Here is a 13,063-nt window from a genome sequence, read left to right as displayed (position 1 = left end):
AATTGATTTAACTGTAATGATATGGAAAAGGAAAACATTAGAAACTCAGGAAGGGGGAAAAAGTGCAGAAAGGTGAATAATGAATTAAAGAAAGAAATAGAACAGACAAGGAACACATGGAATAATGAGAGATATAAAGAAATATAAAAACTAGAAAAGGAAGGAAAATATGAAATGATGTATAGATTAGTTGCTGACCCAGTCTGTGAAGGAAGGAAAAGCAGCACAGGTATGTGAATAGAAAGAAGTGATGGTACAATCGTTCATAAACCGGAGGAAGTGTTGGCAAGGTGGCAAGAATATGTAAAATGCATGTATGAGGTTGATCAGAAATCAAATGACACTTGAGTTAGAAGAGGACAAAGGATGCTGCATCTTGGAAGGAGAAGTAGAAAGGGCTTTTTGAGATGAGGATTCATAAAGTAAGTGGAAGTGACGAATTACCAGCAGAATTGTTTAAAGAGCCTTGGGTGTAGTGATGTGAAAGAGTTAACTTACCTTTATAATAAAATACATAAAAAATTAATGGTTAGAAGACTTTCTATCAGCAGTAATGATACCGATTGAGAAGAAAAGCAATTCCAAGGACTGTGAGGATTTTAGAACCATAAATTTGATTTATCATCCACCGAAAGTTCTACTAAGGAAGACTGGAAAAAAGTATTGTGGAAGAACTGTGGATATCGAAGCGAGAAAAATACAAGAAATTCAATTTGATTATTGAGAGTTGCTGCCCTACTAATGGACAACCGCATAAACAGGCAATAGCCAGAAATACAGCGCCATCAGGTGTCAAAAATACACTCTACAAGTGGTACTACTATTTTCTCCTTGTTCTGAAATGTTATTTCGCTGATTTAATGATCTGTTCTGTAATCTTAAATTTTATCTACGTTTGACCTAAATATTAATAGTAAATTTGTCATATTTTAGACTTTTGAAAAGTAAAGACTTTCTTATAGAGGACACTTGCATCTAGCGCAAAGAGAGGAACAAAATCTAACAAATTTTTATATCTATACGAGACTGGTGTTTTACATTTTATAGCTAGTTTGACAATGCATGAACCTGTGTTCAGTGTATGCTGCCTTTAGGCATGAACTATATGTATTTCACATAAATTCAGTTAGATTACTAATAAACCTGGTTAAATATTGCACTTATTTTTAGGTTTTAATATAAATTTTCTTTTGTATTGTTTTAGAATCTGGAGATGGTCACTGTATGGCCGAAACCAGTTATGACGGTGTCATAAGAATGTGATTGCGTCTATAAATAAACAAAAAATTTTACAAAATAATCAGTCACTTACTCCATAGACAAAATGTCATTTTTACCTAAATGTTCCTGCATTGATGAACATGTCAATCATTGTTCATTCACAGCATGAGTAATATAGAATCATAGTAAAATGAGTAACATGTGATGAGCACACAAAACAGATTCAATGATTGTGCAGCTCATCACAGCAATAATAAAATTTTAGGTTTTTCCACATGATGGGAACCAAAGTACGTAAAATGTAGTATAATAGATCAAAAACGTTTCACAGAGTGGCAGCAGGAGAACACTCATATAAAGGTATTACAATCTGCAAGCTTTCGGAGCCAGTATCTCCTCCTCCTAGTAGAAGGGAAGGAAGACGATCGAAGGAAAAGAATTGGTGAGGTTTAGGAAAAGGGAAGAATTTGGAAAAGTCACCCCAGAAACCAGGGTCAGAGGAGACTTAATGGATAGGATGAGAAGGAAAGACTGATTGTTGAGGACTGCACTGGATGAGATTTTGAAAATCTGAGAGCTAAAAGGTGGAAACTTGGAGGAAGTTTTCCTGGTATCCAGCCCCTAGTCTGGTTTAGGTACGTTGATGACATCTTGACTCATGGTGAAGCTGACCTGTTAAAATTCTTGGAATCTAAATACATTCTCCCAATTAAATTTCACATGATCTTGTTCCAAATCCCATTCCACTATCCTCGATGTTGATCTCATCCTCACCGAAGGTGAGCTACACACATGTGTTCACATTATGCCTACTAACATACAAAAGTACTCCCTCCCATACAGCCTTGGCATTCGAGGCAAACATATTTTCTCAGATGCAGACTCTTTAAAAGTAATACGTCAACCATTCTCAACTCAGCCTTCACTGGATGTGATTACCCCACCAGCTAGGTTCAAAAATGATTTCACAGTTCATTACATCCAATCCAGGTACTGTTGATCCCCCTAGAAAAATTTTTGGAGCACACCACTTTTCACTCAGTATTGTTCTGGTCCTGAATGTATTAATCAGCTACTTTAATAAGGTCGGCTTCCTAAAATCATGCCATGAAATGAAATCCATTCTGTCTGAGATTTTGCCCACCACACCTAGAATAGCATTTCTTCACCCCCCCCTCCCAATCTCCGCAATATCCTTGTCACGCCCCATGCTCCTTCTGCACCTATTTCCCTACCCTACAGCTCCTACTCTTGTGACTGTCCCCATTGTAGAACTTGCCCTATGCACCTTCCTACCCCCACCAACATCTTGCAGCTGCCCTTCAGTTCTGTCATTCCCATGTCAACTAGCAATGTTGTCATTAATAAAAAGTATTATTCACAGACAAGTCCAGATTTCCTATGAAGCAAGATGATGGTTGTGTGTGTGTGTGTGTGTGTGTGTGTGTGTGTGTGTGTGTGTGTGGTGAGCAGTACTTGCTAAATGTTGTTCACAAAATCAACAGATTCGGCCAGGTTTTGTGATGGTGTTGGGAGGCATCAATGTTGACAGCTGTATGGATCCTGTCATTGTCCATGGTCATGTTACTGCCAGGTAGTACATCAAACAGATCCTGTTGGACTATGTGGTGGCTGCTGCATAGGGTGGTTCCCCTGAATTCTTTCTCATGCATGATAATGCCAGGGCCCATGTGGTGGGTGTTACCAGCAATTTCTTGCTAAGCTTGGAGAGTGAAGTAATGGAATGGCCAGCAGTGACTCTTAACCTAAACTCCATCAAGCATGTGGGAACATGCTTGACAGATGTGTTCATGATCATCCTGTTCCACTACAGCCTCTCCAAGAACTCTCAAGGGCTCACATTAAGGAACAGGAACAGACATCACAGGCTGATCTTTGTGAACTTATACGGAACATGCCACATAGGTGTCAGGTGGTGATTAATGCCCACCACCCAGGATGATAGAAGGAATTATTATTTGCAATTTTTTTCGACACCTGTTGGCCATTTCAGTTCCTGTTATATACATGAATGAGGATATAACGATGTTATGTTGTGTGCTTGATTTGTGAAAGGTAAAGGTATAATTTGCTAACATACCCAGTCCTCAATTATTGCTCAATGGAGTATGGCAGATGCCCAATTTCGTGGTCCCCTGAATCCTTTTAGCAGTGTACTTGCTTGCAAGATTCTGACTGTTTAAGTGTTTGACTCTATTACATTAAAACAATTTTCATTGGCCCACAGTAACTTGTGATTTTATGGATAGAACTGCTGTACGCATTGCCCAGCCACACTATAATTGCAAGATCCATGTCTTCTCTCTTCAAAGATGGAACTGAATGTGACTTTGTACTGCACAGATTGGGGGCATAACTTTCATTTCACATTTTCATCCATCATGGTTGAGATGAAATGTTTCTTGACCCAAGGCTTCCTTTAACACTTCCTTTGATACTGTGCAAGTTCTGTTAATTTATCAAGTTTAATCTGAATCTTCACAGTAGCTTCATTATCATTAACCATTATCTTCATATTGCTGTCATTTTCATCTAAATATGAAGCAGGCCCCAATAACAACTCTAGCATGGGACAACAAAAACTGGCTATACAAAATCTTCAGACTGAATCTTGGACTGTAACAGAACTTGTTCCTTAATCAGCTTGTTATTTGTAGTCTGCTAGTCAGAAAAATAAGCTAGACTACTTGGCCATTCAATCCTGTAAACAATTTTTGTGAAACTGCGTAGTACCAGTACCAAAAAACAATTTTTGTGAAACTGTGTAGCACCAGTACCAAAGTCCAAAAGGATGTCTTTGTCAGTCCTATATATTTCAGCTTCAGTTATTGGCTTGAACATACTGTATGCATGGTTGAAATGGTACACTTGTTCAAATTCCATAGCTCTTGTTTCGGGGTGGATTACATCCAAAACCGTTACTATTTTTCCTGCGAATAGTTAAGTACATCATCATTGTCCTCTCTCATACCTTGTAATAATCTGTCATGTACTTCTTGATAATCATTCCTCAGAAATTCACACCAATATTCATGCTGTCAATCATAGTATGGCATACCCTCATAGGACCTTTCTGAATCATTATGGTTGTTCCATCTATTCAGCATCCTAAAGTTTCACTCACCTCAATGAATTTTACTTGATAGTTCTGATTTACTGTTTCTTGAATCTGTTGTACTAATTTTCTGCTGCATTCCTTCATCATCTAGAGCCCCAAAGTGAGCAACTACAAAATATCTAAAAAATTTGAAATGGGATGTCTGTGTGTGAGCAACATTACTATCTTCTGCTAAAAGCAGTGAACAACTAAACTGTAATCTGACCCAAGGCAGCAAGCGACAAGAGCATATTACATTCACACCAGAGTTGTCTTGCTGCTACTGCTGGTTTCAAGAAAAGCTGGCAAACTGAAACTGGGGTGGCTGCACTCTGAGGTTTTATGAGTTTGTAGTGGCTGCACTTTAGTGAGCTTCTGACCTCCAAAAATTGGTCTAGTATCAACTGCTGGTAGGGACAGTGGCCAAGGACTTTCTGCTTCCACTTGAAGAACTGACAAATGTTTTCTACCCACAGAGGTTTCACATACAGCCTCAACTTTAACTGTTGAAATGCGGTTGTTATTGTATCACTGCACCTCCCCGAGAAAGAAGTTGTTAATAAGGGGTTAATTTGAATTTAATTTTAACGAACCTTGAAATAAAATTAATAATCTGATAATACGTTCACCAGTGAGTCAGTATCTAAACATGGGCCTGGAATGTGAAATGATATTTTTAATTATTCATGGTTTCTTTCTTTATTTTGATAGGCACAACAGAAAGTGAGCTTTTGGCTAAAAAGGCCTTCGCCAAAATTAGAAAACATACACGCAACTTACGCACACATGACCACAGTTTCTGTGTGCTGAAGCCAGATTGCAAGCAGCAGCACATGATGGGAGAGGCAACTGAATGGGGAGGGTAAAGAGAAAGCTTCTCCTTGCAGGAATATACAGAGATGAGCTGGAGAGAGTAGGGAAGCGAGGTGCAGTTGGTAGGTTAGATGGTGAATGGGGGGGGAGGGGGGGGGGAGATAGTAGAAAAGGAGAGAAGTAAAATGATTGTGTTGTTGGAATGGAAACAAGGAAGCGGCTAGATGGGTAAGGACAAAGACTAACAATGGTTGAGGCCATGAGGATTATGGGAACATAAGACATATTGCAGGGAGAGTTCCCATCTGCGCAGCTCAAAAAAGCTAGTGTTGGCGGAAAGGATCCAGATGGTGCAGGCTGTGAAGTAGTCATTGAAATGAAGAATGTCATGTTGGGCGGCATGTTCAGCACCGCGGTGGTCCAGCTGTTTCTCAGCCATAGTTTGTTGGTGGCTATTCAAATGGACAGACAGCTTGATGGTTGTCATGCCCATGTAGAATGCTGCACAGTGGCGGCAGCTTAGCTTGTAAATCACATGCCTGGTTCCACAGGTAGCCCTTTGGTTGATGAGATAGGTGATGCTTGTGACTGGAGTGGAGTAGGGGACAGGTCTTGGATCTAGATATGGGAGCAGGGGTTGTGTAGCGATGCACGAGGATGTTGTGTAGATTCGGTTGGCAGTGGAATACTTCTTCTTCTTCTTCTTCTTCTTCTTCTTCGTTAGGACCCTTCAGGATCACGTGTGGCTTGCTCTGCATGTCTTCTTTCTTCCCAGTACCTCTTCATTCTCTCGCTTCTTCTGTTTCTTTCTTCTTCTGTTAAGACAACTTTGATTTTGGTGTCAGGCAACCTGTAACCATTCACCAACCCTTTATACTTCTTGGTGTCCTGTACTACTGCCTGCAGATTCCTTTCTTTTATTCCTACAGCAGTCCAGTCATCTCCAGTTGTTTCCTGTATGACATGTTGCATTCCATATCTTCTTAGTCAACCTCTCCTCATCCATCTTCGTGATGTGTCCAACAAATTGTAACATCCTTTTCCATATCGGATGGTTCCTTTGAAAGGGCATGGCTGATTTCCTTCCCAATCCTTCCCTAACCTGAGCTTGCGCTCCATCTCTAATGACCTCGTTGTCGACGGGACGTTAAACACTAGCCACCACCACCATTTTCCATATCTCGCTTGATATGGGTCCAATATTTTCATACTGTTCCTGTCGTGTTCTGTGTATCCAGATATCCCTACATTTTTTTGTGCTCCATGTCTCTCAAAATTTTCTGCTCTTCCTCCTCCAACTGTATACAATCTCTCTTGCTGAGTGTGATCGTTTCTGATGCATACAAAGCAGCATTTCTTACAGTTGCTGTGTAATGTCGCAATTTGGTATTCTGTGACAGTTTTTTCTTGCCATATGTTGTTTTCACTGCATACCGAAGCTTTTGCAAAAGCTGTGCCCTGTCTACTGCGCTACTGTTGACTTTCTCAACCACCTGGCCATCTATCTTCCAGTCAGACTCCAGGAGACTTGGTCTTCTTATATGCAATCTTCAGTCCGACCTTTTCTGCTTTTTTTGCTAGATTTTTTAGTGCTGTCTTTGCCTCTTGTTCTGTCTCATTCAAGAGTGCCAAGTCACCTGCGAATGTCAGGCAGTCCACTGTTGCATTACATTTGACCTTGTACCCTATTTGCACACCTTTGATCTTCATGTTACTATTTAGTTGTCTCCACTGTCTCACTATTTCATCCAAATCCAGGTTAAATAAAACTGGTAACAGTCCATCCCCTTGCCGGACTCCTGTTTTTATTTCATAGCTGTCTGACAGCATACTGCGATGCCTGATCCTGGCAGTAGTGTCACTTAACATTTCATTTATTATTGCATGTGTTGTAGCATCCAGTCCTCTATCTTGTAACACATCAAGCACAGTACTTCTATCAACTGAATCATAGTCCTTTTGCAAGTCCACAAATGTCACGATTATCTTGCTTCCTTCCCTGTGTCTGTGTTCTGTTACCCTTTTTATTCCAAATATCTGTCCTGTACAGTTCCTCCCTTTTTTAAAGCCACACTGGTACTCTGCTATTGTCAGCCCCAGTTGTTCTTCAACTCTGTTCACCAAGATTCTCTACAAAACCTTGTTCCCCATGTTAAGAGAGAGATGCCTCTGTAGTTATCCAGTACTTTCTTGTCCCCTTTCTTGTGTAGTGGTATTATTATGGCTTCTTCCCAGTCTTTGGGTATTTTCTTATTTCTCCAGATATCCATTATTATACTTTACATACTTCTTTCTATTTCAGGCCCACCCCATTTGATCTCTTCAGCACAGATACCATCATTGCCTAATGCCTTGTTGTTTTTGAGGTTTTTAGTTGCCTCTGCTATTTCTGCCCTGGTGGGTGCATTGTGTAGAGACTATCCTGACTTTTGTCCCTAGAGCATAAGTGTGTCCACTTTACTGTCGGTGCTTTTGCATTCAGCAAATCCCTAGCCATTTCCTCGCACACCTATTCCTCGCCAGTTTTTATTGTGCCATCTTGTCCTATTAAGATGGATTCTTTTTCCTCGCGACCTTTAATTCTGCTCTTCATTTATCTGAAAAAGTCTCGTGATTTGTGTTCCTTGAAGGCTGTGTTTGCTTCTTCAAGTTTCTCATTCTAGCAGCTTCCCTTGGCATTTCTGATCTTTTGCTTGAAATTTTTCTCGCATTCTGGAAGTTCAACCAGTCTTCTTGCTTTTTACAGAATTGTCATTTCATCCATGCTTTCCTCCTGGCCTCGACTGCATTCTCACATTCATCCGCCCACCACTCATGCTTCCTTTTCTTGTTGTTAGTAGCCAGTAGCACTGCCTCTTCTTCCATCATATCTCTCATTCTTTCCAGCCCCTCTGAACAACCATTCTCTCTGGATACTCTGCTCTGTGGTTTTTTTTTCCAGAAGATCTAGGTCGATTCTGTGAATGTTTAAGGGGTGTAATGATCTGATTCATGCTACTGTTTTTCCCCACTTTCATGTTCATAACATCTCTGTGATTCTTGTCATAGATTGCTACATGGTCTAGCTATTTTTCCCCAATTCTGTTTCCAGGGCTGCCCAAGTTGTTTTCTTGTTTGCCTTAGCTTTGTATTGGGTGGTCATTATTCTCATCTTGTGTCTCCTACACAGGTTCACTAATCTCTCACCATTCTTGTTTGTTCTCTTGTGGGTTGGATAATCTTCCACAGGATCTCTAAACTTCCTTTCCATGCCTATTTGCACATTAAAATCTCCTACCAAAATAGTAACCCCTCTTTTGTCCACATCTGTCACTATCTTATCCAAAGTGGAGCAAAAATGTTCGGTTCCTGCTTCGTCTTTTCTGTTCTTATCATTAGTTGATGCATGTGCATTCACTATTGCATAGGTTGTGTTTCCTGTTTTCATTGTCAGATGTGACAGCCTCTCGTTTATACCCTTTCTCACAGTGATACTATCCAGGTATGAGGGTCGAACTTAAATAGTGGCAACACTGCTGTGGAGACGCTATGTAATAGAATCTACTATTGTCACTAATAGCACACATTGTTGTCATACGTACCTTACCGCTGAGCAAATGGACTCGCCCGTCCCACGTCTCTGGCATGCCACAATTGAGAGCAACACAGTCACTTGTGAGCGAGCAGTCTAAAATAATGGTGTCACGACTGTGATGGTGTTATCCTAATACATTATGTTACTCCACAGGCAGACTGTTCATTTTTGGAGCATCACCTGTGACCAGCTTTGCGAAAGAAGCAGCGACACTTTCTGCACAACCCACCCATCATTTTGCACGACAATGTGCGGGTGCATACAGTGCAAGCTGTGGCTGCTCTGTTCGCCTTCGCCTCCCAACACCAGGTTTCCCTTTCAAAATTACATATCCCCCTGATTCCATCATGCTTTCATCCCTGAATCTTGTTTACTGTAGTGCCAGTATGCCAATCCCAAGTTCTCTTGCACTGTCAAGAACTTGCTGTAGCTTGCCCTCCTTTATCATTGTCTCTATGTTTATGGTTCCCATTTTAAAAGTCTGGTCTGATTTTATGTCCATGATTTAGATTGGATTTTGAGGTACTGGTAGGTTCGCAGTTTTGTTTTGCACATGTTGCAGGCTCCCCAGAATCCAACTGCCTGCTTGCGTTGACCTCGGTCAACGAGGGATTAGCCCCCTTGTGTATATTTGTAATTATCACATGCTTCATGACTGCTTCACAAGACAAAGTTTTGACTTTGGCTACTGCATCTGCAGTGGCGCGGTTACAACTGAGGTGGTTAGCCCCAGAGATCCACTGGGATCAGGCAGTGGAATACAACTGTAAGAGGGGTGGAAACGATAGTGGGTAGGACATTCCTCATCTCAGGGCAGAATGAGAGGTAGTCAAAACCCTGGCAGAGAATGTGATTCAGTTGCTCCAGTCCTGGGTGGTACTGTGTCATGAAGGGAATGCTCCTCTGTGGCTGGATGGTGGGACTTTGGGAGGTGGTGGGTGACTCAAGAGACAAAGCATAAGAGATCTGTTTTTGTAAAAGGTGGGAGGATAATTATAGTATGTGAAGGCCTCAGTGAGACCCTCCAGTATATTTTGAGAGGAGAAGGAGAAACATAAGCAGATTTTCCAAAATCCTTATTAGCCAATTCAGAAATGTGGTAAGTGCGAAAGGCAATAATGTCTCTGTCAACAAAACTCTCCAGTCCAGCCACACTTGGTACACCTGTACCACCACGAACAATGGCTACGGTAAACCATCCGTTACCATGACCAAAGGTATCGTTTATATCTAAACTAAAATTAAGCCTGCAACTGACGAAAACAGCAGGACCATCGAGCAGAGCTTGTGCAGCGACGAACTTAACTGGAATACGATTCTTCTTGTCTCCAGCTGTTGTAGCAAATTCGATGTTCTCGATGGTCTTGTAGACTGTTTGCTTTGAACGGCGGTGATATCTTCTGTACGGCTAAACTGTATGGAAAGAAATTCTTGGTATGGAATGGGTGGCAGCTATTGAATGCTGGAGGTTTGATGTGGACAAAGGTATTGATGTAGCCATCTCTAAGGTAGAGTTCAACATCGAGAAAGGTGGTTTGTTGAGTAAAGTAGGATCATGTGAAGTGAATGGGCGAGACGGTGTTGAGACTCTGGAGGAATGTGGATAGGGTGTCCTCACCCTTAATCCAGATCACGAAGATGCCATTACTGAATCTCAACCAGGTGAGGAGCTTGTAATTCTGGGTGTTTAGGAAGGATTCCTCTGGATGGTCTACGAGAACGTTGGCACAGGATGGTGCCATGTGGTTGCCCATAGACATAGCCTGGATTTGTTAGTAGGTAATGCCTTCAAAGGAGAAGTAATTGTGGGTGAGGATACAGGTGGTCATGGCAACTAGAAAGACACTTGTTGGTTTGGAATCCGTTGGGTGTTGGGAAAGGTAGTGTTCAATAGTGGTAAGGTCATGGGTATTACGCATGTTAGTGTAAAGGAACGTGGCATCAATAGTGATGAGGAATGCACCATATGGTGAACGAACAGGAACTGTGGAGAGTTGGTGGAGGAAGGTATTGGTATCTTTCTTACAGGAGTGGAGGTTGTGGTTAATAGGCTGAATGTGTTGGTCTCTGAGAGCAGAGATTCTCTCAGTGGGGGCACAGTAATCAGTCACAATGGGGTATCTTGGGTAGTTGGGTTTACGGACTTTATGAAGCATGTAGAAAGAAGGAGTGCAGGGAAGAGTAGGGGCGAGTAGAGTGATGGACTCAGGGGAAAGGTTTTGAGGTGGGCCAAACAACTTGAGGAGAGCCTTAAGATCTTGCTGGATTTGTGGAATGGGATCACTGTGGCAGGGTTCGTAGGTGGACGAATCTGACAGCTGGTGGAGTCCTTCCTCCAGGTAATCCTTGCAGTTTAAAACAATAGTGGCAGAGCCTTTGTCAGCGAGTAGTATTATAAGACTGGCACCAGTTTTTAAGTGGTGGATTGCAGTTCTTTCTGCAGACGTAAGGTTAGTTTGTATGTTTAGGGATTTAGGGAATGATGGTGAGGCAAGGTTTGAGGTTAATAAATTCTGGAAAGTTAAGAGGAAGTGATTTGAGGGCAGTGAGGGTGGATAAAGGTTGGATGGAGGAGTGAACTGAGTAAGTGTGATTGATGGGATTGGTGGTGAAAAATTGTTTCCACTGTACGGATTAGGAGAAGGAGAGAAGGCCTTTAAAAAGTCCTGCATGATTGAATTTGGGAGTTAGGCAAAAGGTGAGGCTTTTGGAAAGGACTGATAACGTCTGCAGGGCTAAGGCTTTTGGAGGGTATGTTTGTGACTGTATTTTGGGTTTGTTTAGGTTCTGGATTCTGTACAGCGGTGGGAGGGAGTTTTGGAGGGTGGGGTAAATGTAGTAGATCTACGAGACAGGGTGTGTCAGTTATGAGGGGATGTGGAGGAGGTTAGGAGGTGTTGTAGAGGTGGTGGATAGTGGTAGATCAAGGCGTGAGTAGGAAGTGAACATTGTGGAGAGTTTTTCGAGGCGGCATTGCGCATGTTGCTCTAGTTCCTGGCAGGCAAGAGTTTCAGTGTGTAATATGGTATACAGGTATTTTTGATTGCATAACAGGATAATTTTGTGGGTGGAGAGAAGGTTTTGCTAGATGGTTTGGGCCTGACTGATACGGTTTTGCAAGACTGTGTTGGTGAGGGTTAAAGATTGACATATTCTGAACGGATGGAGGTCACTGTGGAAGGAAGGATGGCAGCCACTTGGGGGATTCAATGAGCTAAGCAATGATGCACAAAATGTACAGGGGGCTGGGTTGTGGCTAGGGTTAAGGAAACTTTTCTGTATTGACATAGATGGAAAGAGGAAGGACCCATGAGGGTGGACAAAAACGCAGAAAAATATGTAATTAACGTACAATTACATCTGCAAAAATTTGCAAAACTACACCCAAACACACGAGAAAAATTACAAACAGGAAGAAACAGATGAAGTAAGGGGAAACAAGGTGAAATCTGAGGGAGTAGGCCGATCGTCAAAGATGAAAAGCAGCCTAAATTGGTATGAAGACACAATGAGATACAGAAAAAATAAATAACAATGATCATTTGTGCTGAACCTTGCCTAGTTATCGAATATGGGGCGTCTAGGAAATCTACTTTCTTGGATCTCTAAACAACATTTAGTCAAACCGGATTAATGAGTTTCATTAGAAAATGGAAAATATTACAATACTTAACTTTATGTTAAACAGATGTGTATCAACCAAAGGGCGACAGACAAAATAAGAAATCTCTTCAGTATAACAATTCCAAGTTTGAGCTACACAGAATGTATGACCAAAGTAATGAACTTTGGCTCTTCTATTCAGGTCGCTAGTCTTGAAGCTTCTGTAGAACTGGGCTGCAGCCAGTCGGGCTTGGCGCTTATGTTCTCTTCGCATAGAGACCGCTGCTGTCACATTGTCATCCTGGAGAGAGGTCGGTCAGCGTGCAATTGGGTGACATCTTCTTCACAGCCCTCTCTGCTCTCTCATTCCTGACTGGCGTGCCGGCACTTGACTTTATGCCAGAATTTTGACCTGTCAATCGCCCGTGTAAGTGTATTGGTATAGCTAAAGTCAGAGGTCGTACTTCTTCAAATCATACGAAACCTCTCTGCCCATATGCTTCGAGTGCCAGTGTGCTTTGAGTGCTGTGCACCATCAACCACAGAGGTTCCCTGTAAAGAAGTCTGATGGAATCACATGCAGTGGACGCAACCATGCCTCGGTAGTTGGTATTTGGCAATTGTTTTGATCTCTGGAGAGCAGCAAAAGCGGGCCAGCTAGGTGCCTGCATTTAACTGGGAGTACACCATGAGTGTTTGAGTAGTTACTGTGTTCTGCTTTGATCCACCACATT

This window comes from Schistocerca gregaria, chromosome 3 (assembly GCF_023897955.1).
Source record: "Schistocerca gregaria isolate iqSchGreg1 chromosome 3, iqSchGreg1.2, whole genome shotgun sequence".
NCBI classification, from domain to species: Eukaryota; Metazoa; Arthropoda; class Insecta; order Orthoptera; family Acrididae; genus Schistocerca; species Schistocerca gregaria.
The sequence above is the reverse complement of the archived record's forward strand: the minus strand, read 5'-3'. Positions refer to the sequence as shown.